The 26,179-nt window shown below is 41.6% G+C and overlaps 1 protein-coding gene across 5 annotated transcripts in view; it reads right to left on the reverse strand.

Moving 5' to 3' along the window:
* LOC106566514 (ankyrin-1) overlaps positions 1–26,179 on the reverse strand; it is a 123,951-nt gene that overhangs the window by 47,875 nt on the left and 49,897 nt on the right. The window contains exon 1 of one of the 5 annotated variants that reach the window (XM_082955380.1): positions 4,042–4,407. The exons of the other annotated variants lie outside the window; for them this stretch is intronic. The gene's annotated coding sequence lies outside the window, so the exon portion shown is untranslated. Of the gene's footprint in view, positions 1–4,041; positions 4,408–26,179 lie in introns of those variants that run through there. 5 annotated transcript variants of the gene reach the window in all.

The following is a 26,179-nucleotide window of genomic DNA, read 5'->3' on the forward strand; positions in this document are numbered from 1 at the left end:
AGCTCAGGTGCATCCTGTTTCCATTGATCATCCTTGAGATCATCCTTTTGCTTTGTCATTATGGGGTATTGTATGTAGATTGATTAAGAAAAAAAAAACAATTGAATCAATTTTAGAATAAAGCTGTAACGTAACAAAATGTGGAAAAAGTCCAGGGGTCTGAATACTTTCCAAAGGCACTGTATTTACACTTGATATGTTTACAAAATTTAATTTAACTAGGTAAGTCAATTAAGAACAAATTCTTATTTACAATGACAGCCTACCCTGGCCAAACCCTAACGACGCTAGGCCAATTGGGATACAGTCTGGAATCTAACTAGGGTATGTAGTGAAACATCTAGCGCTGAGACACAGTGCTCTAGACCACCACGCCACCTTCAGGACCTCAAGATGACATGTTGGGTTTGAAGCTGCAATGTTCAGTTCCCAAGCCAGGGCTCTTAACCTCTGCGCCACCATGGAAGCATTCTCACATACTAATTTTTCAGTATATAGCCATGGCAGTATGGTCAATCAGGAAATACATGCTTCCTTTTGTTTTGTCTTCTTAGACATACCCAGGGAAATACTGGTAACTGGGTTATCCACCATCATTTTACCCATCCTCTTTATATGCTGCGTACTTCTGGGCCCATATTTACAAGGTATGCAAGACTATGAGTGCTGATCTACGATAACTTTTGCTTTTCAGATAATGACAAATAAGACAGGGAGGACCATATCAAGCGTCTCAAAGTAGGAATTATATTGGATGCCTTTCGGGCTGGATTTATGAATCTGGATGAAATAAAGACATCCTCTCTTTTAGTAGATTATATCAGGGCCTCAATTTCATCGGGTTTTTTTCTCTCCAAAAGAAACATGGTTAAAGAATATGTCAGATTAAACCTGCAATCTTCAGCTCTGCAGTCAGATCATTAACCCTTTGTGCCAGCAATGGATAATCAAATCAAATCAAAGTTTATTTGTCACGTGCGCTGAATACAACAGATGTAGACCTTTCAGTGAAATGCTAACTTACAGGCTCTAACCAACAGTGCAAAAAAGGTATTAGGTGAACAATAGGTAAGTAAAGAAATAAAAACAACAGTAAAAAGACAGTGAAAAATAACAGTAGCGAGGCTATATACAGGCACCGGTTACTCAGGCTGATTGAGGTAGTATGTACATGTAGGTATGGTTAAAGTGACTATGCATATATGATAAACAGAGAGTAGCAGTAGCGTAAAAGAGGGGTTGGCGGGTGGTGGGTGGCGGGACAGAATGCAGATAGCCTGGTTAGCCAATGTGCGGGGGCACTGGTTGGTCGGGTCTACTAAGGAAGTATGAACTGAATGTATAGTTAAAGTGACTATGCATATATGATAAACAGAGAGTAGCAGCAGCGTAAAAGAGGGGTTGGGGTGGGGGGGCACACAATGCAAATAGTCCGGGTAGCCATTTGATTACCTGTTCAGGAGTCTTATGGCTTGGGGGTAAAAACTGTTGAGAAGCCTTTTTGTCCTAGACTTGGCACTCAGGTACCACTTGCCATGCGGTAGTAGAGAGAACAGTCTATGACTGGGGTCGCTGGGGTCTTTGACAATTTCTAGGGCCTTCCTCTGACACTGCCTGGTATAGAGGTCCTGGATGGCAGGCAGCTTAGCCCCAGTGATGTACTGGGAAATACGCACTACCCTCTGTAGTGCCTTGCGGTCGGAGGCAGAGCAGTTGCCGTACCAGGCAGTGATGCAACCAGTCAGGATGCTCTCGATGTTGCAGCTATAGAACCTTTTGAGGATTTGAGGTCACATGCCAAATTTTTTTAGTTTCCTGAGGGGGAATAGGCGTTGTCATGCCCTCTTCATGACTGTCTTGGTGTGTTTGGACCATTCTAGTTTGTTGGTGATGTGGACACCAAGGAACTTGAAGCTCTCAACCTGCTCCACTACAGCCCCGTCGATGAAAAGGGGGGCGTGCTCGGTCCTCCTTTTCCTGTAGTCCACAATCATCTCCTTAGTCTTGGTTACGTTGAGGGATAGGTTGTTATTCTGGCACCACCCGGCCAGGTCTCTGACCTCCTCCCTATAGGCTGTCTCGTCATTGTCGTTGATCACTGTGGCATTGTGGGAGGGTTTCAGGTGAATCAGATCACAGAACACAATTTTTGAGTTATTAAAATGTTCCCATCCTCTTCATATGCTGCATACTTATAACACTGTGTTAAAATGTCCTATGGATGAAATAATGTGCAGATTGCCAACATATGAAATGTAAAAAATATGGTTGTTTTTGTTCAAATGTCCTTCGAATTAAATTAAAATGCTCTGTGTCTACAGTATATCACCTTGTAGGGCCTACAATACAGTACTCAAATGCGAATTGCCATTACATCTGGAGAGAAATATAATGGGGATGTATTCCATTATGCTTTAAGGAGCTACAAATTTGCATGCTGAGAATGTTGTGGTAATATTCTGTAAAAATGGAATATATAATTTTCTAAATGTTCTTTAAATGTTCTGAGGACCACCAACAAGATATAATGTATATTGCGTGAGCGTCATTGGAATATTATTTTAAACTAAAACAAATACTGTACACTATGAACGTCAGAAAAACTGACTTTTTTGGAAATTGTGGAACATTATGCAACATTGTGGGAATGTCCTCTGCAACTATCGTCAATATCACAATAATATTCTTGCAACATTAAGGGAATGTTCTGTGCAACGTAACTTAAATGAATGTCATCACAACTGTTTTGGGAACCTACAATATCTCTTGTATTGTATCCACACTGTTCCCACAACCTAATTAAATGTTCTGGGAACCTTTAAAGATTTCCGAAAGGCTTTTCTGTCAACATTCTTGTAATGTCAAATTAATGTTTTTTGCACCGTGATACAAACATTATCTGAATGTACTGTAGTGTTTTGGGAATCCATCTGTTCTCATCTCCCCACAATGTTCACACAACCTAATGAAACATTCTTGGAACCTTTAAAGAACAGACAGAATGTGTTCTGGGAACGTTCTTGTAACATCAAGTGAAAGTTTTTTGTACCCTAAAAGAAACATTGTAGAATCATCTGCACAACTGGCAGTTTTTGTGTTTTGGGAACATATCTTTTGTGATGTCCCCACAATGTTCTCACCAGACTGTTCCCACAACCTAATGAAACATTCTGGGAACCTTTAAAGAACAGATTAAATGTGTTCTAGGAACATTCTCGCAACATCAGGTGAATGTTTTATACAAACATTATAATCATCAGCACAACTGGACAGTTTTTGGGTAATGAAAACATTTGCTGCGAACTAACAATTATTCTAGGAACTTTTACAGAACCAATTTTGGTTTGCTGGGAAAACATTTATTACTTGGAGAACTTTGGGGGAACTTTGGGAGAATGTTCTGTGGGGGTTGTTTCAGATGTTGTGTACAACATTATAGTGAACGTTAGGAGAATAATCCAAGAATATTTAATTTAAAACATTTTTTGAAAAAAAATGCAGTCATCAAAACATTCTCTGATAAACCCTAACTAGAACGTAATAGGAATCTTAGCTAATGTTCTGGGAATGTTTCCGGTTTGCTTGGCACACTCATAAAGAGTTATAAAACAGACATACATAAAGAGTGTCCACGTACGGTTTACCTAGGGATGAGGCTTATTTATTAGATAGCACAAGGGGCCTCCAAGAACACACAAATGTGCACCAAATAAACACCACATACTCTTGCACACCCACAGTGAAAAGAATTGTCCACCAAACAAACATAAAGACAAACAAGTACTACAGAAAAGGAGATAAAGAGAAGAAAGCGGTGAAAATAGATACATGGTGTTGCAAAGAACCACCAAACCTAACTATAATGCCCAGACACATCACAACAACACACACGTACAGAGAGCTCAAGAAGCCACAAGAGATCACGAGAGGAAGATCCCAAAGAAGAAGCAACGACACAAACCACGACTACATAGAGCTGCCATAGAGATATATAGAGAGAAAGTGTTGAAGTATACAGCGTGTGTATCGGATGATATTTACTCTGTCATCATAGTACCATATTCCCCGTGCTCGATTGGCCGACCTCTCAGAGCTCACACTACTGTCCTGATGGACAAGCCAGCGCTGAACCACATGAGCCTAGAAGACACATCAACACAAAGACAAGGCCTGTTAATGTGACACACATACAGGTACACACACACATACATACAAACAGATACCGTACGCAGACTGCATGACATATACTACATGTTAGTCTTGAAGACTCTTGATGAAGTCAAAGCCTTTTACTTTAATGTGATATACTGACATGTAAAAACACACATAATAAGAACTAACACACTCAAACACAATAATAAAGTACACATGTACCATACCAGCTGACACAAGAATGAGTCTGAGGACACAGAGATGAAGCTTGTATGGAAATATAAATAAAACACACATTCATCTTTGTACATAACACATCTAAATCTAAAGGATAAAAGCATATATATATTTTTTATATTCAAATGATGTTGATGTAAAAGGCATACACTTCCAAATACTGTGTACAGCACACACACACACACACACACAATCCTACAACAAGACCACCTATTTTGTAACACAAAGAAAGAAACCAATAGACATCCATAAGCCTGGAAGACTCCCTACAAGAGACACAAAACATGCTAATGTAATCCATGCACCTTGGCAAAAAAATAACTAAATAACACAATCACACAACCAAAAAACACACCAAGCAATCATGAAGACACAGTCACACGCTGTACAAGATGCAGCCAAACGTAGGGTGGCTTTAGGAAAACATTAATGCACACTCAAAGGCAAGTAGCCTAAAATGAGCATGAAAATATAAATATAACCACTGGAACAGGGCCCGTATCCACAAAACATCTCAGAGTAGGAGTGCTGATCAAATATTATATGGACAGGTGGAGACCTGATCCTAGATCAGCACTCCTACTCTGAGATGCTTTGTGGATATGGGCCCAGGAGTCTCCAGGACCCCACTGGCCATTGATGCGGCAAATTTAATGAACCAAGACTACAACAGCAGACAGCAGGTATTCACAAACAGGGGTACAACAATGCCGTCGGGGGTCGCCAAATAAAAATGTGATTCACATTTTTGTTTGTATTATAATAATAATAATTGGGAAAAAAAAGATTTTTTTTTTCTTCACATTTTCAAACCGTACATTTCTGTTTTCCAACGGGGCTATATATTTGGGTGAGATTTTTTTCTCACCTGAGAAGCCTCGTTTCACTGCCCAAAATAAAATGAATCTACTGAATCTACTGTTCAGCAAAATCACAACACAATGTCAAATACAGGTAGCCTAGTCAAATAATTAAAATCCAATCACATTAACTGTTACTCTCTCGCGGGAAATCTTCACTCTTGCGCAGATATTTAAAAACGAAACATGACAATTTGAAAAATAAGCCATGGGAGATTTTTGAGCGAGAATAAAGATGACTTTCGAGTAGTAAGACATGAATAAAAGCAACAGATACCATTAATAAGAAGGGGCTAGAAGTGTCTTATATGGTGAGCTACCGAGTGGCTAGGACAGGCAGGCCCCATACTATTGTGGAGGACGTAATTCTTCCTGCTGCCGCAGATATAGCTGGTACAATGCTGGGGGAAAAGGCCCAAAAAAACTATACAGACAATGTCTTCATCAAACAACACTGTTTCACGATGCATCAGTGACATAGCAGGAGATGTTTTGAATAAATCACATACAAGCCAGTGAATTATGTGCATTACAGTTGGATGAGTCAACAGACGTGGCGGGCCTGGCACAGCTCCTGGTATATGTCCGTTACGTTTATGGAGGGTCAACTAAGGAAGACATCCTCTTCTGCAAACCACTGGAAAACCAGGACAACGTGAGAGGATATTTTTTAAGTACTGGACAGCTTTGCAACATCAAATGGACTTTGGTGGTCAAGATGTGTTGGTATCTGTACTGATGACACAAAAGGCATGACAGGGAGACATAGTGGAGTGGTAACGGGCGTGCAAGCAGGTGCTCCCGACGCCACTTTATTATTTAAAAATATATATATATATATATTTCACCTTTATTTAACCAGGTAGGCCAGTTGAGAACAAGTTCTCAATTACAACTGCGACCTGGCCAAGATAAAGCAAAGCAGTGTGACAAAAACAACATCACAGAGTTACACATGGGATAAACAAACGTACAGTCAATAACACAATAGAAAATCTGTATAAAGTGTGTGCAAATGAATTAAGGAGGTAAGGCAATAAATAGGCCATAGTGGCAAAATAATTACTATTTAGCAATTAACCCCGGAGTGACAGATGTGCAGATGAGGATGTGCAATTAGAAATACTGGTGTGCAAAAGAGCGGAATTAAAAAAATAAAAAAAATATGGGGATGAGGTAAGTAGTTGGTTGGATGGGCTATTTACAGATGAGCTGTGTACAGCTGCAGCGATCGGTAAGCTGCTCTGACAGCTGATGCTTGAAGTTAGTGAGGCAGATATAAGTCTCCAACTTCAGTGATTTTTGCAATTTGTTCCAGTCATTGGCAGCAGAGAACTGGAAGGAAAGGTGGCCAAAGTAGGAGTTGGCTTTGGGGATGACCAGTGAAACATACCTGCTGGAGCGCGAGCTACGGGTGGGTGTTGCTATGGTGACCAGTGAGCTGAGATAAGGCGGAGCTTTACCTAGCAAAGACTTATAGACGACCTGGAGCCAATGGGTTTGGCGACGAATATGTAGCGAGGACCAGCCAACGAGAGCATACAGGTTGCAATTGTGGGTAGTATATGGGGCTTTGGTGACAAAACGGATGGCACTGTGATAGACCGCATACAATTTGCTGAGTAGAGTGTTGGAGGCTAATTTGTAAATGCCAAGGGAATGCCATCCACAGAGAGGCTCTTGCTGCCAAGGGAATGTCTGACGGCTTAAAAGACGTTTTGGACACTACAGTGAAAATGGTTAACTTTGTTAAAGCAAGGCCCCTGAACTCTCGTGTATTTTCTGCATTATGCAATGATATGGGCAGTGACCATGTAACGCTTTTACAACATGCACTGCTTATCAAGGGGCAAAGTATTGACACGTTTTTTTTTTTTAATTGAGAGACGAGCTTAAAGTTTTCTTTACTGACCATAATTTACACTTGCCTGACCGTTTGCATGATGATGAGTTTCTCACATGACTGGCCTATCTGGGTGATGTTTTTTTTCTCACCTGAATGATCTGAATCTAGGATTACAGGGATTCTCCGCAACTATATTCAATGTGCGCGTCAAAATGTAGGCTATGATTAAGAAGTTGGAGCTCTTTTCTGTCTGCATCAATTAACAAGGACAACACACAGGTCTTTCCATCATTGTATGATTTTTTTGTGTGCAAATGAACTCAAGCTTACGGACAATGTCAAATGTGATATAGCGAAACACCTGAGTGAGCTGGGTGCGCAATTACGCAGGTACTTTCCCGAAACGGACGACACAAACAACTGGATTCGTTATCCCTTTCATGCCCTGCCTCCAGTCCACTTACCGATGTCTGAACAAGGGAGCCTCATCGAAATTGCAACAAGCGGTTCTGTGAAAATGTAAATGAATCAGAAGCCACTGCAAGATTTATGGATAGGGCTGCGCTCAGAGTTTTTGCCTTGGCAAATGGCGCTGTTAAGACACTGAAACCCTTTGCAACCACGAACCTATGTAAGAGTGGATTCTCAGCCCTCACTAGCATGAAAACTAAATACAGGCACAGAAAGTGTGTGGAAAATGATTTAAGAGTGAGACTCTCTCCAATACAACCCAACATTGCCAAGTTACAGTGAGGGAAAAAAGTATTTGATCCCCTACTGATTTTGTACGTTTGCACATTGACAAAGAAATGATCAGTCTAAAATTTTAATGGTAGGTTTATTTGAACAGTGAGAGACAAAATAACAACAAAAAAATCCAGAAAAACGCAAGTAAAAAATGTTATAAATTGATTTGCATTTTAATGAGGAAAATAAGTATTTGACCCCTCTGCAAAACATGACTTAGTACTTGGTGGCAAAACCCTTGTTGGCAATCACAGAGGTCACACGTTTCTTGTAGTTGGCCACCAGGTTTGCACACATCTCAGGAGGGATTTTGTCCCACTCCTCTTTGGAGATCTTCTCCAAGTCATTAAGGTTTCGAGGCTGACGTTTGGCAACTCAAACCTTCAGCTCCCTCCACAGATTTTCTATGGGATTAAGGTCTGGAGACTGGCTAGGCCACTCCAGGACCTTAATGTGCTTCTTCTTGAGCCACTCCTTTGTTGCCTTGGCCGTGTGTTTTGGGTCATTGTCATGCTGGAATACCCATCCACGACCCATTTTCAATGCCCTGGATGAGGGAAGGAGGTTCTCACCCAAGATTTGACGGTACATGGCCCTGCCCATCGTCCCTTTGATGCGGTGAAGTTGTCCTGTCCCTTTAGCAGAAAAACACCCCCAAAGCATAATGTTTCCACCTCCATGTTTGACGGTGGAGATGGTGTTCTTGGGGTCATAGGCAGCATTCCTCCTCCTCCAAACACGGCGAGTTGAGTTGATGTCAAAGAGCTCCATTTTGGTCTCATCTGACCACAACACTTTCACCCAGTTGTCCTCTGAATCATTCAGATGTTCATTGGCAAACTTCAGACGGGCATGTATATGTGCTTTCTTAAGCAGGGGGACCTTGCGAGCGCTGCAGGATTTCAGTCCTTCACGGCGTAGTGTGTTACCAATTGTTTTCTTGGTGACTATGGTCCCAGCTGCCTTGAGATCATTGACAAGATCCTCCCGTGTATTTCTGGGCTGATTCCTTACCATTCTCATGATCATTGCAACTCCACGAGGTGAGATCTTGCATGGAGCCCCAGGCCGAGGGATAGTTCTTTTGTGTTTCTTCCATTTGCGAATAATCGCACCAACTGTTGTCCCCTTCTCATCAAGCTGCTTGGCGATGGTCTTGTAGCCCATTCCAGCCTTGTGTAGGTCTACAATCCTGTCCCTGACATCCTTGGAGAGCTCTTTGGTCTTGGCCATGGTGGAGAGTTTGGAATCTGATTGATTGATTGCTTCTGTGGACAGGTGTCTTTTATACAGGTAACAAACTGAGATTAGGAGCACTCCCTTTAAGAGTGTGCTCCTAATCTCAGCTTGTTACCTATATAAAAGACACCTGGGAGCCAGAAATCTTTCTGATTGAGAGGGGGTCAAATACTTATTTCCCTCATTAAAATGCAAATCAATTTATAAAGTTTTTGACATGCGTTTTTCTGGATTTTTTGTTGTTGTTATTCTGTCTCTCACTGTTCAAATAAACCTACCATTAAAATTATAGACTCATCATTTCTTTGTCAGTGGGCAAACGTACAAAATCAGCAGGGGATCAAATACTTTTTTCCCTCACTGTATGTGCATCCTTTCAAGCACACCCTCCTCATTAACCTGTGGTGAGTTATTCACAATTTCTTATGAACAAAGAACGTGTTATATGTAAGATTGCTAAATAAAGAGCAAAATGATTGATTATTATTATATTATTATTTGTGCCCTGGTCCTATAAGAGCTCTTTGTCACTTCCCACGAGCCGGGTTGTGACAAAAACTCACACTCATTCTTATGTTTAACAAATATATCGTATAGTGTGTGTGTGGCAGGCTTACAATGATGGCAAAAAACAACATTTGAGAGTGAGCTGACCCTGGTGCTAGAGGGGGTATGCAGCTGGAGGTTGAATGTTTGAAGGGGTACGGGACTATAAAAAGTTTGGGAACCACTGGCATACAGGAATGACACACACCATCAAAACAGGACGGTTACTAATAATAAGAAAATGGCAGCAGCAGCTCCAACATGGAGGCCGGGTCTAACGTGACAAAGACAGGCAGAAGATATCACAGCCCATGAGGACTGGAGTTCTGCTCCACTAAGCTACAGCCAACCGAGTGACTACAGAGCCAAACACACAGGGTGACGGCACGCTAACACTCATTTCAACTAAAGACTACACAAACACAGACACATTTTAGCCAAAACACACGAACACAAAAACAAAGTGCTATATCCAAATAAAAGCTATGCCACAATAAATCTACAGAAATGCCGCTTGGCAAAAAAAGATGACTACAATTACACACTTATTTAAACACATTGCATTCAAAGACTAAATACTCCACAATATGTGAATAAATACATTATTAGGAACAAGCTCCATGACATACAATCACAGCAGGGTAACTGAAGAAGAGGAGTTGGAAACTGATATGTTACAGAAACTGGAAAATTATTTTGTACACTGTAAATATATTTGGTCATTGTAGCTGTTTCTAGAATGTTAAGAGTCATTATTTATTTTTCTAAAGGTAAGAGTCATGTGTTTCCTTGGTCAGTCGCTGGAGCCATACCAGTGTGGAGCATCCCCCACTGCTATACAATCTCCTGTGGGGGAGTCAAAACTGTCCATTCAGCAAGTTTAGCCTACTAATCATACATTTCAAAATGATAGGAAAAGTTCAGCAATGTGGTAGCCAAAACAAATCTTTAAACACTGTCTCGGTCTGGGATGTCAAAACACATTGACAGAAGAGCGGTTAGAAGTCGTTACTGTAGCGACAGCACCTGTCACTGGTGATTTAGATTCAGAAACGTGTCCTCACTTCACTTACAAAGACTTCCTCACCAAATTCAATTAAGAGTTCCACTTTATATTTAAACTTCTGGTACTATAGAGTTAGTTCAGAAAAGGTACAATTGAGATAAGTAGATTGACTTTCAACATCTGAGACAGACCTTTTATATGTATTCCTCTCACATCTAGCCTATTGTCAGCAGCAAATCTTCAACAGGAACCTGAGAGCAGCATGCTAGGATAAAATGGATTAGAGAAGAACACAGACAGCAGTGAACACGTCTTTGGAATTCAGTAACACAGAGGTAACTGGTTCTCAGGTCAAGAATTTAGATGCTTTAAAATAGATGGACATGCTCCAGCTTCTCTCAGCTCAGTTCCACTTAGGCAGCAGAGAGAGGGGGACATGCAGACAGACAAAACTCTTAAGGCAGACGCCACTCCACCTTAATCTCCACCGACGAGGCATAGTGGAGAGGGCCATTCAATTAGGGAATCAGCCAAACCATAATGATTCCAGGATGAGGTTGGAGGTACTGTAGGTTGTTGACTGGGATGTGTTATATGATTGATGTACTGGTACGTTGTCCCTGTTCAAACCCAGGTCTGGCACGTTTTCATAATCTGTGAAAGCTGTGAATGTTCTGCCATGTAGTAGCATGCATGCACAAATTCACACACAAATACTTCCCCTGAAGACACACACAACACATACCCACACCAAAAATAGCTGCACAGACCTCATGCAGTGTTAACGTAACCCTCCTGGGTTTACTCAAAGACCCACTTCCATGAGCAAGACGCAGACCGACACACACACACACACACACCCACACACACACACACACACACACACACACACACACACACACACACACACACACACACACACACACACACACACAATGATGAGGCTCAGTTGTTAGCAGTAGATGGGGCGATGAGGTTTTGAATGGTGGCAGTCTCATCGGTCCCTGGACAGTCAGGCTTAGCTACAGCACAGAAGCCTATGGGAGCTCAGCAGTAGAAGAAGGAAACAGAGAAACACATCCTGTGAAAACAATTGTTGGATCTGGAAGGTCATTGTGTTCTGCTCAGCTATAAATATACTAGACTCTATAATTATCACCACTGTTCTTATCTGGTCTGGCTCCTCATGTCATTCTTCACTCATTCCATTCACATTTCTAGTTCCTTTCATCATGAGACGTCTAATTGAAAAACATCACCTACTAGTGTCCTCTCTGCATCTCTCTCTATTCCTATGCTGGTAAATGGCATGGAGATAGGTATTTTCTGCAAATGGTGTGCTGTGTACAAATTATTTACCTTGGATTTGTTACGTCTTACACTTTTGTTTTAGGAGCTAATTTCCCAGAAAGCATTGCATCCCATCTGCATGACTGGCAAGATGGAGTCGTGGCCTAGAGATTGAGAAATCAATCACTAGCCCAGGAGGCGCTCAAGAGTGGGAGTTTATCAAATATTGATGGAGGATATGGGTGTTGGAATGAGGCACTCAAACACAAACACACACAGACATGCAGGTATATATACATTACACAGTCATACACACTTACACGGACAGCACACACACACACACACACACACACACACACACACACACACACACACACACACACACACACACACACACACACACACACACACACACACACACACACACACACACACACACACACACACACACACACACAGACTCCCATATGTTAACCTAGAAGCAACATGCAGTAAAAGCACAGTTAAGACACATATAACCAACTATTTGAAGATGAAGAGGAGCACGCCAAAAAGCCACAAAATTCCTCCCTCCTCATGAATAAGTAATGAGACATCAAAATAAGGAGCTTCATGTTGTCTCCTCTCCCTCCTGTGCTAAAACGGAGGCCCTGAAATATTTATAGTTTCTGTCAGGCCACTGCCTCTGCGCTCCATTACAATCAAAGCATACTCTATCTTACGTTTATCTCTCACTCTCCTTCTCTCTCTGTCTTAACACAGTCACATACATACATACTATGGCACATAATCCATTGTGCGTATACAACACAGATACAGACAAATAAGTCAATAGACGCACACAAATACACACACACCTGATTGTGACTTAGCTCCAGTCTAAACCATCTTTCATAAGATGCATAATGGACACCAATGAAACACAGCAGGTACTGCATAACCATGTCTAGCTACCGTGCACTGTATACATCAGAACCCTTGTACAGTATTCTCTCACTTCCCATAACCTCCAATTAGACTGCATCAGATTCTCCCTCTTTATTAACCATGCCATATTCACCTAATTGCTTCATGGAAGAAACCTGCAGATCACATTCCATCTCTCTCTTTATCTCTGTTTCCCTCCATCTCTCTCCCTCTCTCTACTCCTCTACTCTTCACTAGCACTTCTCAATCTCATCACATTGCAGCCCACTGCGTTCCCCTTCAACATTCATTTATTTCCTCCCTCATTCTCTCCCTCTACCTAAATCTCTACAACTCCCTGTCTCTATTTCACTCTCTATATGGCGTTGTTCCGTCTCCCCATTTCCCCCATCCTCTTCCCTATCGTTTCTCCCTTTCCCTGACGCTCTATGACCTCCCTATCTCCCTCTATGACCCTCCCTTATCTTCCTCTATGACCCTCCCTATCTATGACCCTCCCTATCTCCTTCTATGACCCTCACCTATCTCCCTCTATGACCCTCCCTATCTCCCTCTATGACTCTCCCCGATCTCCCCCTTTCTCTCCCTGACCCGCCGCAGTTCCACACTCCCTCTCTCTTCGTTTCCTTTCATTATTCATGAGTACTGCAGGAGCTCCAGACGCTGAGCATGCTGGGTAGAGCTCCTCTGAGTCTCTTCATGACGTCATCACTCTATGCCGACGCTCGGCTCCCTCACCTCTCTGGTGACTAGCGCAGGGCATGATCCAGCATTTCAGTACACAGCTTATGTTCACTGGGTTCTATCCTTTATATTGGCTACATGTGCAATTCTGGCAATACAAATATATCTTAAGAATCCTTCTCTGTTTATATGCAAAGGTAAATAAAACACTTCAACAGAGGGTTTAACAACAAGGCCATCAAATATTTATATATTGTGTACAGCTTATATATAGACTCTTGACCACTTAAATATAGACTCTGGACCACTTATAAATAGACTCTGGACCACTTATAAATAGACTCTGGAATAATACAACACTAGATGTGTATGTAGTCTGTCTCTGTCGGCTCTAAAGTCAGGTTGGTTAAGCGGTGCTCCAGCAGGTGCTAGGAGGAGTGGAAGTCTGTGTGTCTGAGAGTCGTGTGGCAGCAAGTTCTATAAAGAGCACTCAGCACCACACGGTCAATGACTCCATCAGCTCCCACAGGCCCAATACACCATCACTGTGACAGGGAGAGGAGGAGAGAGGGAGTGAGAGAGGGAGGGGGAGGGCGAGGAGAAGAGAGGCAGAAGGAAAGGACAGAAGGGGGATGGATAAGGTAGAGGGGAGGAGGACGGAAGAGCACAGAAAGGTAGTGACAGGAGGAGGGGAGAGAGGGAGGTGTTAGCAGTTGATATTCTTTAATAACACAGACCCCAAATCAAATCAGGGGGAGGAAAATAGGTTTATTCAAAGAGGATGAATCAAAGATTTTATGCTGAGAGCTAGATGGTCGTTCCTTCCCTGTCCTCAGTGATTCTCCCCTCAATGATTCTCTCCTGTGATTCTATCCACAGAACAAAGGGACAGGATGTAGTTTTATAACCCAGCCCTAGCCTGTGGTTGACCAATTAGAATTCCTTGCAATAAAACTGGGAAATGGCCAAATAACAAGTATCCTAAATCAGGCTCAATGCCTAGACAAATTCCTCCCATGTCTCTGACCCATTGATCAATAATTCCCTATTACAGAAAAAAAACACTATTTCTATTGATTGTTAGTTCTCTATTGACTTTCGTCCTCTGTCTTTAGTACTGTTTTAACCTCTCGTCTTCTGTCTCTGCGGTTTGTATTTATCTTCTAAATATTCTTATACTCCGCCCTAGATCATTTAAAAAATAAATATACTTAAAATGTATTTTTTAGAAAACAATAGAAAACATGAAAAAATAGACAGTATAAAAAACATTAGCTGTAAGCATAAAATCACTAATATTAAAACACCTTGCATTTCTATAAAACACAAAGGGCATATTGTACTTCCTGTTACAATAAGAAATAGACTTAAAAAATGTATAGAAAATAAGTATTAAAAGGTGTAATGATGATGTCCTTTACAATTCCCACCACATCCTGTATTAGGAGGAAACTCACACACACAAAAAAAATAGTCTACAAGAAAATAATATTCAATCGTACTATTGGCAAGGTAATCATTCACCATGTCCTTTAAAAGTGACCAGCTCTTCCACACTGGTATCAGTCCCACATAGATAACTATTAGAAATGATGTTCTGGCAGTCTGCCGGTAGTGAGGAATTCTTCTTCTGTTCCATGGGTTAAGGACTTTTCTAATGAAAACTTCACCGGTGATCTTGTATCATTTCAGGTAGAGTCCTTGGTTCAAGGGATATTGCTTCAGCTTCAGACTGTAGATTCTCATAACCTGTAATGAAGGAAACAAAAAAGTGAAAGTAACATGTCCTGGTTTCAAGATAAATTAATATTTCACATAGATTTCGCTAATTAAGCATGCCCCGATTTTCAGGAAAAAGTTGGACATTTCACCTAGATATCCCTAATATGATGACTGCGGTGTACAACATAGAAGCTTATCAGCTTCTGATCATCTTACTATGCTTCTTCACCTGAGATTGGACCCTGATTGCTAATCAATCAGTTCTTTATTCTCCAGGCTCCGCTTTGTCATCAAAATAGACAACCCTGCAATGAGTGACATGTATCCATCGTGATTTTCCCTGGACTTTTACTGCTGACCTCGTTATGAGCTAAACTTGATAAGGACCTTTCCATTTTGGCCCTAATGTCTCTGTTACATATTTTTTTACCATCACCCACTGGTACTACGTCATGTCCCCCCTCTGAAGTTATTCCCCACGCCTCTTTAACTTGTCTGTCTGCTTCCCCTACTGCATTAGAGAGTTGTATAAAATAATTAAGCATTGTGTCCCTCAAAGTGAATGTCTGCTTTTCTCAAATCTAAGGTGCCTGGTACTATCACATTGTCCATTGTAGTAACTTCCCATGCCCAGCCTGCCTTCCTCACACCCCCCTCCACAATGCTTGAACCATCTGTGTATAAGATAAACTCAGGGTTTTCAAACGGATGACTCTTAATAAACCCATCAGAAAGCTGATCCAAAACAACTCACAACAGTCATGTTCAAGTAATGTGGTATCTGGAGGAAGCATCAGAGTAGCTGGATTACATGGTGTGCCACGTTGTATGATGACGTTAGGAGCCTACACTACTTTAGTAGCGTCCATAGCTTCTTTGCTAGCACACTGGTTCCATATCCAAAGTTCCACACTCATTTCTCTTCGTAGTCCAAATAGCATGGTTCTGAACTGTAGATTCCTGCAGTTGCCTAATTTGCCACGTCACCTTCCCTTCAGAAATGTTCAGTGTAGAGTCAAGTTGCATAATAACATCAAGGCCTAAAATAGGTTGTTCAAGTGAGCCCATCCACACCCCTGCATCAATCTTCAATGGACCAATAGAAACTGATAATGGTTTGGTCTGTTTCATATCTGTCCCCCCCCACTCCTGTTGCTCTCATCTTCTTGCCCGTGTACTGAGGACATATATGTTTTGCATTAGATATGGGCAATACAGTGACTTCAGCACCCGTATCTACTAAATAATCTACTGCAAAGTTGTTAACCATCATGTTCACATATATTCCACATATATTCCATCCGATTTCATATGTACACCCGCTGAGATGGGATGTAAGAGGGGGTCTATTAGTTTCCCTCCACAGCATCCAGCAAACTCTGCTGCTGAGCTGGAGAGAGCTTCTTACATTTCTGCGTCAGCATTGTATCATTGGGGCTGTTGTCCTGTATCCATTTTCCCTTAGAAGGACCCTGCTTCTCCTGGCCATTCCTCATAAGAACACATTTTCTTTTCCGACAGTCTTCTTGCCAGTGACCAGAAATCCAGCAATAATGACATTCACCAGATTTATCTTCTGCTGAACAAATAATGTTGTTGATTTCATTCGAAACCTGCACAACTCTGATAACAGCTGGTTTATTATGTTGATTGATGTCTCTGTCCAGTCGTGACAACCTGTCAATTAAGTCGCCATAGTTTTATCTCTCCCAGTCATTAGTTGTGGAAACATTTTTTTTTGTTGCAAATCATCATGTATGGATTGCATCAGCTGATGAGTGATTGCCTCCATTTTTGGAGGAATTGAGTGTATCTTCATCTTCCATGTCAGGTAACCCACTGTGTCTAACCACCTCTGCTCTAAACCTTTCTTCAATTCAACAAACGGTTATTTCGGTTTTTGAACACATTTGGTATCTCTCCCCAATTGGTGGTTGCATTGATCAGACCCTTAAGGAAAACATGTATGGCTCTCCATCCATCAGCCACATCTTGCTCTTCACCACCCACAGCTCTATAAACCTTTTCTTCATGTACACCATGTTCACGGTTGTTCAAAACAAAGGCTAGTAACTGTAACCCATCATAAGGTTGTAGATTGTAGAGTTTCTTATAACGCTTCAAATGGTCCCACGTTTTCATAGCCACTTCTAGGGGATGTTTCAAAGTTTTTGACCATTCATCCAACTGTTTTGGAGATGCTGATTTGTGTGATTACTGTCACCGGAGGTTTGTCTTTACTACCTTTTACAGACTGTGTTCTGGTTGGCCTAAGACATCATTCGTCACCGCTGTCAGAATCTGTTGACCCAAAGCCAGGCAGTGCTGACCAGATGCTTGAAACCTGATCTGCCTGCTTAACTTAGCCTGAGGATATATTAAGGGAACAAAGAGTCCACAGGTGGAGGTCAAGTCTGTTTTTACAACCCTTGCCTGTAATTGTTGAATTTCTTCTTTCAAGATTTTGATCTGTTCACCAAGAGCTTTCAAACTATCCTCATCTCTCTGCAATGTCCTGTCATGATTCTCTTGTTTCCTTACTTTGGCTAAAACAGTTAAAGACCATTGTGTCTTTGTCAAGGAATTAGACATTCTCTGTATTTTTCCCCAAGCTTTTTGTATATCAGATAGATTCCATATTCCATCTTTGTCAACAATGACGGAATATTTATTTATTATCTCTTGCCTACTCTTCTCTACTTTGAAATGGTTCTTCAAATCACTAGACAGTGAATTTAAAATCTGTTTCATGCTCACATCCGGAGGATATCACGTCCTGACCAGTAAAAGGGGTTACTTGACATTATAGTATGGTCAGGGCGTGGCAGGGGGTGTTTGTTTTGTGTGTTTTGGTGTTTTTGAGTTTTGTTCTATGTTTTCAATATCTATGGTTAAATTCTAGTTTTCTATTTCTATGTTGGTTTTTGGGCATGACCTCCAATTAGAGGAAGCTGGTTGTAGTTGTCTCTAATTGGAGGCCATATTTAGTTGATGTTGTTTCACTTGTGTTTTGTGGGTGGTTATTTTCTGTATAGCCTGGATGCCTTATGGAACTGTTTTTCGTCGTTTGTTTATTTTGTTTAAGTGTTTTCATCGAATAAATGAGGTATGAGCACTTTACCCGCTGCGCCTTGGTCCTATCCTTATGACACCCATGACATATATATATATATATATATATATATATATATATATATATATAAACACACACACACACACACACACACACACACGTGTGTATTTAACCCCTTTTGAGGACTCAAACCTCTTCTAGAACACAAATTGTCTCTGTAGGACCTGGCTACCAATAAAACGTATGTTCACTTCAAAAAACTTGTTGAAGGCTTACATTAACCACACGTGTAAAAATTGCTACTCAACTAGCAAGTCACTTCTATGCAACAAGGTTTCACAAAAAGAAAGGAGTCTAACCTTTTAATAGAGGGCTTGAACCCCTATAATAGAAAGCAAAGCTGTAAGAGGACTCAAACCACTAACTGAGCAAACAAAGGACTAAAATCTATAACAGAGAACAAAGGACTTGAACCTTATGCATCACAGATATATATCACTCATTGCATGCACTAATTTTAACCTGATTTGGTTCTTGTAAAATGATATTGGTCTAGACTCACCCAGCAATTATGCCATCAATCAGGAGATTAAGAGTTGACTCCCCAAAGTGGGTTGTGCTCAGCCTTCTCTCTTTCTTCTGGAGCAACACACAGTTGATACGTTTTCTCTTGTTGTTCAGACCAATTCATCCGGGTCACGGCACCAAATGTTAGAAATGGAAGTTATTCTTTAACACAGACCCCAAAGCAAATCAGGTGGAGGAAAATAGGTTTATTCAGAGAGGATAAATCATAGATGTTATGCTGAGAGGTAGATGGTTGTTCCTTCTCTGTCCTCTGTGATTCTCCTCTCAGGGATTCTCTCCTGTGATTCTATCCACAGAACAAAGGGACAGGATGTAGTTTATAACCCAGCCCTAGCCTGTGGTTGTCCAATTAGAATTCCTTGCAATAAAACTGGGCCAATGGCCAAATAACAAGTATCCTAATTCAGGCTCGATGCCTAGACAAATTCCTCCCATGTCTCTGACCCATTGATCAATATTTCCCTATAACAGAAAGAACACTATTTCCATTGATCGTTAGTACTCTGACTTTCGTCCTCTGTCTTTAGTTCTGTATTGACCTCTCGTCCTCTGTCTTTGCGTTGTGTATTTATCTAATAAATATTCTTATAGACGGAAGAAGCAGAGCTAGCAAGAGGGAGTGGGAGGGGAGGTAAATAGACAAGATATGGAGATGGGGGAGCTAAACAGTTGGAGATGTGGGATAAAGGGAGAGAGAGAGAGAGGGGTCAAGTGAAAGTGCTGATGACAGAGAAGGAAACTAAAGGAGAGGAACATAAGAGAGAGAGAGGGGAAAGGAAAGAGATAGAGAGGATATTTTGTTGTGTCAGAGGACACAAGGCAAGGGCAAGGTAAATCCTTAAAAACATTACTATCATGGCTTGTCTCTCTGAAACAAACTAGAGGACAGCCAGGGCCAATTTTTACATCCCTTACATCAATGAAATTGGGACAAGATATAATAAGGTTTCTTTTCCATCGTTGTGAGTGGGAATAACTCCACTCACTTATTTCTGACAGTTTGAGCTGGTGAGGAGGGCGGTAAGACAACTTTGCCTGACATGCCATCAATAATGAAGAGGTCATGGTAATATATGAGCCCTCCTTTCTCTCTCCTGTCCTACCGAGTCTTTTCCCTTCATACAAACTGACACACACACAAGAGAGAATAAAGTAGACGGCATCGGTCAAAATCGTGATTTATGACACTATGTCCGGATGACGCGTACATGCCCAAATAAGGGCATCCGGTCAAGACATCCTGGCGGGAAGGTGTCACGTGGTTAGGGCCATATAGTTGCATCCTGTTCTGTCACGTGTTAGAGTGTGTGTTATTTTATGTCTATATTGCATCTATTCCTTTGAAGTTGTCATGATGATTGATGTGTAGGGACCTCGTTGAACTGGGGGGGTTGTGTTTGAACATTTCAAAGAGGATGGCCCCACACCCCACCTATTTTATTGCTCTTAGGGTTGTTGTCTATGAAGTAGGAATGTCCGGGGGGGACTGTGTTGGCGGCAGACGCCTTATAAATAAGACCCAGCACAACACATGCGGCCCCAGAACACTAAACAAGATTTTAAAAATAAACATGGATTTTGTGATCAGTGGCAAAGCAGTGATGACCGTAACAACGGAAGCAGGACCGCGGCTGAAACATAGAGAAAAGACCAAGTATAAAGCAACAAGATACGATGCGCCAAAAAAGAGGTTTCTAAGTGTGTATAGAACCCAAATACCGCCCGCAACTGCCCTGAAAGATCAAGTGATGATGTCTAATGGACAGCATCGGGGGTATCAGTTTCATTACCAGGCCTGTAGAGTGAAACTCTATACCGTAGCCGAAGGTGAAGAATATACAGACCAGACTTTAGGAGTGGACTACGGGGTTGAAGACTGGTCGGCTTTTCGCAAGGTTGTGTGTCCCGAACTGAGAGTTATCACCAAGGGGTATAGCTTGTTCACGGGCTACGAGACCCATTGGGAAGGTACCCCAGACTTCTCAGGAAGAGTATTTCACAGGGTGAAAATACAGAGAAAGAATGGAATTCCTTGTGGATGCGTGGAGTTCTATATCAGCAACGAGGAAACCCGCAACCAAAACATTCGTGACGGTGGCCTGACTGGGGATTTTAGGTTGCACATGCTTATTCCTTTTAAAAGTTGGGATCTAATGGAATTGAAAATGTTAGAGTTGTTGGACGCTCTTTTTGTACAGAGCCAACAGCGGCAGAGCATTGTTCGGCTAGGGAAGTGCATAATATATACGAATCCTGAGGATTATGATTCAAAGGAACCCCAAGAATGGTCATCCTCAGAAGGGTCAGCCCCCGAAGAAAACTAAGTACGCGGCTGCGTTAACCACACCCTGACACCCCCAAAGGACTGGTTCAACAATGAAAGGAGTGCCCTTAAATCCTCCGGTTCTTCATTTCAGCATATACCATGGATATTCATACAACATACCAGGACTCCGATACGTCATGGGGGCCAGACCCTAAGGACTTTATGCCTCGCAGCCAACCATTCTACTCCCCCCAGCCAAGACCCCCGACACCCCCTACATGTACACAGCCTGAGGATGTGTTTGATGGGGTGGTCAGTACTATTTTTGTGGACACCATCAAGGCCTCTGTAGCCACACTTTTAAACGTGGTGATTGGAGAGTATATACGAGAAAAATGCATCGGTTGTGAGATCAATCCCCCCAGCCAGCGCCGGCATCCGTGTTTATACGAGCCCCCAAGATTCTACTTCTTCAACCATTTTGAGGAGCTGGTGAAAAGACTGTGGTCCTGCAGGTTTATACCTTCGCTGGCCAGAGCCCTGGAGTCTATGGGTCTTGTGCGGTCTATTCCCAGAGTTTACGGGGTAACCGAGGCTTTCCTACATGAACTGAAGGAGGCGATCTGCATCCACGAGAAACTCAAAGAAATCCGACACACCCTGCTGGACGACAACAAATACAGGGAAGCTGTGGTGGATGATGTGTTGACTTTCTGCCTCAACAAAACCCAAGAGAACGAGTGACAATACATATTTGTTATTTAGATGTAAAGCAATGGGGAACTATATACATACGATGTTAGAGAGAATAAATACATTTTTTCTTTTGAGAGAACTTACAAATGTGATGCATCAAATTATTGAAAATAAAGTGAACAATGTATCGTTCTACACAACCCATAATACATGGGCTAATGTAGAGTGTGTGCTACAAATGGAGCAAATCATGAATCATGTACGACATACGGATGAGAGTCTACAATGGACACAACTGGTCTCACGTCTTGTGGATGATTCTGAAGAACTAGAAACAACCTTGTCTAAGATTTTACTTTATTTGTTTGAAACACGTTTAATTGTAACATGTATCATATTTGTTGTTTATATACTTATATAGCGGATATGTGTGTTTTAAAAATTCAGCGACACAAGCCTGTAAATCTAAACCAAATATACAGGGTGTTGCATGCTTGGATCGTTGAGAAAACGGGGACAAGTATCCTGCAACGAATCCTGAATTGTCTGTATATGTAATACTTGATGTTTGCAAAAATAAAAATACAAAATGAAAATTAAATGTTGTCGTTATTTGAAAGTGGCTCATTAACATTATTGTACCTCAGAGAGGCAAGAAGGATGGCGGAGCAGCTGTTGAAAAACATGTATTATACCCCCTCTAAACCTGGGTCTTATGGGGGTAAGGAGCATTTACAGAGAGCTATAGCCGAAGAAACAGGTAGCCGGTTAGGTGTTGCTCAAGTGAATGAGTGGTTAGCCGAGCAGGATGCTTATACTCTGCATAAACCTGTACGAAAACAATTTCCAAGAAATATAGTTTTTTCTACTCATCCCTTGTCCCAGTTTCAGGTGGATCTATGTGACATGCGGGCCCTTGCAGATAAAAATGATGGAAATCGATACATGCTAATGGTTATAGATATTTTCTCTAAACTGGCCTTTGTAAGGGTCTTAAAAAATAAGAGCGGGGTGGAGGTGACCAGGGCCTTTGACGTTATCTTGAAGGAAGGAGGAGTCCCCAAGAAAGTGCAGACGGATGGCGGAAAATAATTTCTTAATAATACTTTTCAGAAACTCATGAAGAAGCACAATATAGTACATTTTGCTACAGGCTCAGATTTAAAAGTTTCAGTTGTTGAACGCTTTAACAGAACTCTGAAGGAGCGGATGTGGAGATATTTTACAGCTCACAACACGCATAGACATATCGATATAGTTCAAGATTTAGTAAAGGGTTACAACTACAGCTACCATAAGAGTATAAGGATGAAGCCCAGAGAGGTCTCTTCTGAAAACTCTTTTCAAGTCTTTAAAAATCTGTATGGTTTGTTCCCCCTTCGCCGTAAGAAAAAAAAAAGATTTTAAATTCATAGTGGGGGACTTGGTACGTATATCCAAGTTGAGGGGTGTTTTCGCCAAAATATATGAGCAAGGTTACAGCGATGAGGTGTTCACCGTTACCGAATGTCTACCTCGCATACCCCCTGTCTACAAGTTAAAAGATTATGACGGGGAGCTTATAGAGGGATCGTTTTATGAGAAGGAACTACAGAAGGTACAGATGAGTAAAGACAAAGTCTTTCACGTGGAGGAGATTCTAGATCATAAGAGAGAAAAAGGTAAAAAATGGGTGTTGGTCCGTTGGAAAAACTGGTCAAAAAAGTTCAACTGTTGTGAACGATGTGGTGGAGGCATCGGGGGTTAACTTAAACCCTCATAAATGATAAATACAACATCATTCGCGTGTACACAGGAGTGCATCATGGAACACAGTGGCTTCTACCTGACCCTCCCCAGTAATGCGTCAGCACATATATATCGCAATAACCAAAGTTCGAATTATACAACCAATTTTCCAAAGCCTATAGAGTTATCCGAGGCGTGGGAAGTAGGTCTCAGCGAGATTACATACCCACATAGTTGGTATAATATCAAGGATAAGGACCGGGATTTTTATTGCAAAAGGATATCGGAACCTGCGAAACTTATAAAGATTAAAAAAGGGTTCTATAGAACCGTCGACAGGATCGTCTCAGAGTTGAATGAACTCCTAACCCAGAACAATACGGAAATACTCTTGAGCTACAACCCTATTCATAAACGTGTACAAATCTCAGGGGCTGCGGATAGGGGTATAAAGACCACCGGTAATTTAGCCTACATGTTGGGGATGGTTCCCAATAAATGGACGTATGTGAAAGATAAATTAGCCCCATTCCCTGCAGATATACATGCAGGGTTTTACAACATATTTGTGTATACCGACATCATATCCTATCAAAGGGTAGGAGACAGTTGTGTGCCCCTCCTGAGAACAGTTCATATTGAGGGAAAGGATGGAGGGATAGTCACTGTCACCTACGACAAGCCACACTACGTACCTGTAAGCAAGAAATATATTGAAAACATTCTGGTGGAGCTCAAAACGGATCAGAACGAAAACATCGAATTTACTTATGGTAAAACGATTGTAAAACTCCACTTTAGGCCCTCCAAAGCCTCTCTACATATATTATTAGTATATATATATATATATATATATATATTTTTTTTTTTTATAAACATAATACAAATAAATTAAAATGGTTATGGAACACAACCACCATCTCGACCCTAACCGCTATGTCTCATATTATGTTGATCAAGTGGGTAATGGGTTACCCGGCTATCATGGATCCCCGACCATGTATGGTTCGGGGATAGGAGGTATATTTCGTAACCTCTTTAGGATGGTTTTACTGTTTATGAAGAGAGGCCTCAGCATAGCCAAACCCCATTTAAAATCAGCGGCTAAAAATATAGTAAGTGAGGTTGTAGCCAATGCTATGACCCGAAGGGCGTCACCAGATGCCGAGCATCAAGAAGGCTCGGGGCTTATGATGTTGTCTCGAAGACCAAAAAAGAGACCTCCGGGTATAAGGCGCAGGCCTGCCCCTAAAAAGTGGAGGTTAACCATTAAAAGAAACTCAGTAACTAAGACGTGGTAAAGTGAGGAGGTCTGGACCAAAAACGGCAAAAAGAATACTCTGAAGTATTTTCTAAAAGAACAAGCAACATGTCTCTTTTACACTCTATCTTTTCACGGCCCCCTTAACCCAACATTCAATAGACAGGTCCAGTTATGTGGAGATAGCCCCACTCTCTGCCATTACCGACAACGGTCCTATAGAATTTTTCATACCATGCCACGGTGACAACTATCAGGACCTCAACAACACCTTGGTGCATTTACGTCCAAAAGTGACCAAAAGAGATCGTACTAATATTGCAAACGATGCCAAAGTGAGTCTCATTAATTACCCCTTGGCCACCATCTTCTCCCAAGTGGATGTGACTTTGGGTGAACGCCTAATCAGTCAAAGCAGTGCCACATACCCCTATAGGGCCATCATAGAGTGTTTACTCAACTACTCCGAAGACACTCTCAAGACACAATTCAGCGCCGGGCTGTTTAACAAGGATACTGCAGGAGTCTCTATGGAATCGATAGACCCTTCCACCGGTGCAAACAAAGGACTGGAGGCACGCGCTCACAACTGTGCCGAATCTCGAGAGTTTCATCTGCTAGGGCCTATACACTCTGACATTTTCTTTCAAGAACGTTTACTTTTAAATTCGGTTGATTTAAGACTAAAATTAACCAGGGCCAAGGATGAGTTTTGTCTGATGTCTGCCCAAGACGGTGACTTTAGTTTAAAAGTGTTGGGGGCAACGCTTTTTATTAAAAGTATCTCCGGCAGTTCGTCTGGGTCACTCACAGGCTTTGATGAAAGGAAATGCCCTTTACCCTCTCCAAAGAATTACCAAGAAAACCTTTAGCATACCTGTGGGCAGTAGAATCTGCAGTCAAGAAAACCTTTTTCTAGGCCCTTTACCCCGCTACATGGTTATAGGTTTGGTTGATCACGCCTCTAATACGGGCAGCTTACATAAAAACCCATTTAATTTTCAACACTTCAATGCAGAGTATGTAGCTCTCTGTCAGGACGGGCGTCAGGTCCATGCTAAGGCTTTCCAACCGCAATTTAATAACAACATATCTGTGCGAGAATTTTACAATCTATTCCTGGCTACTGGGAGGCATCTAAAAGATCTCTCCTTACTTATTGACAGAAATGATTTTGCACAGGGTTACACATTGTATGCTTTCAATTTATCCCCTGATGATGACACCTCAGGAAATCTGTCTGTGGTGTCCCAAGGTAACCTCAGGCTGGAAATGTGTTTCCGTACACCTTTAGCCTGTACAGTTAGCATG

The sequence above is a fragment of the Salmo salar genome, chromosome 01, assembly GCF_965601325.2.
Source record: "Salmo salar chromosome 01, fSalSal1, whole genome shotgun sequence".
In the NCBI taxonomy this organism is placed as follows: Eukaryota; Metazoa; Chordata; class Actinopteri; order Salmoniformes; family Salmonidae; genus Salmo; species Salmo salar.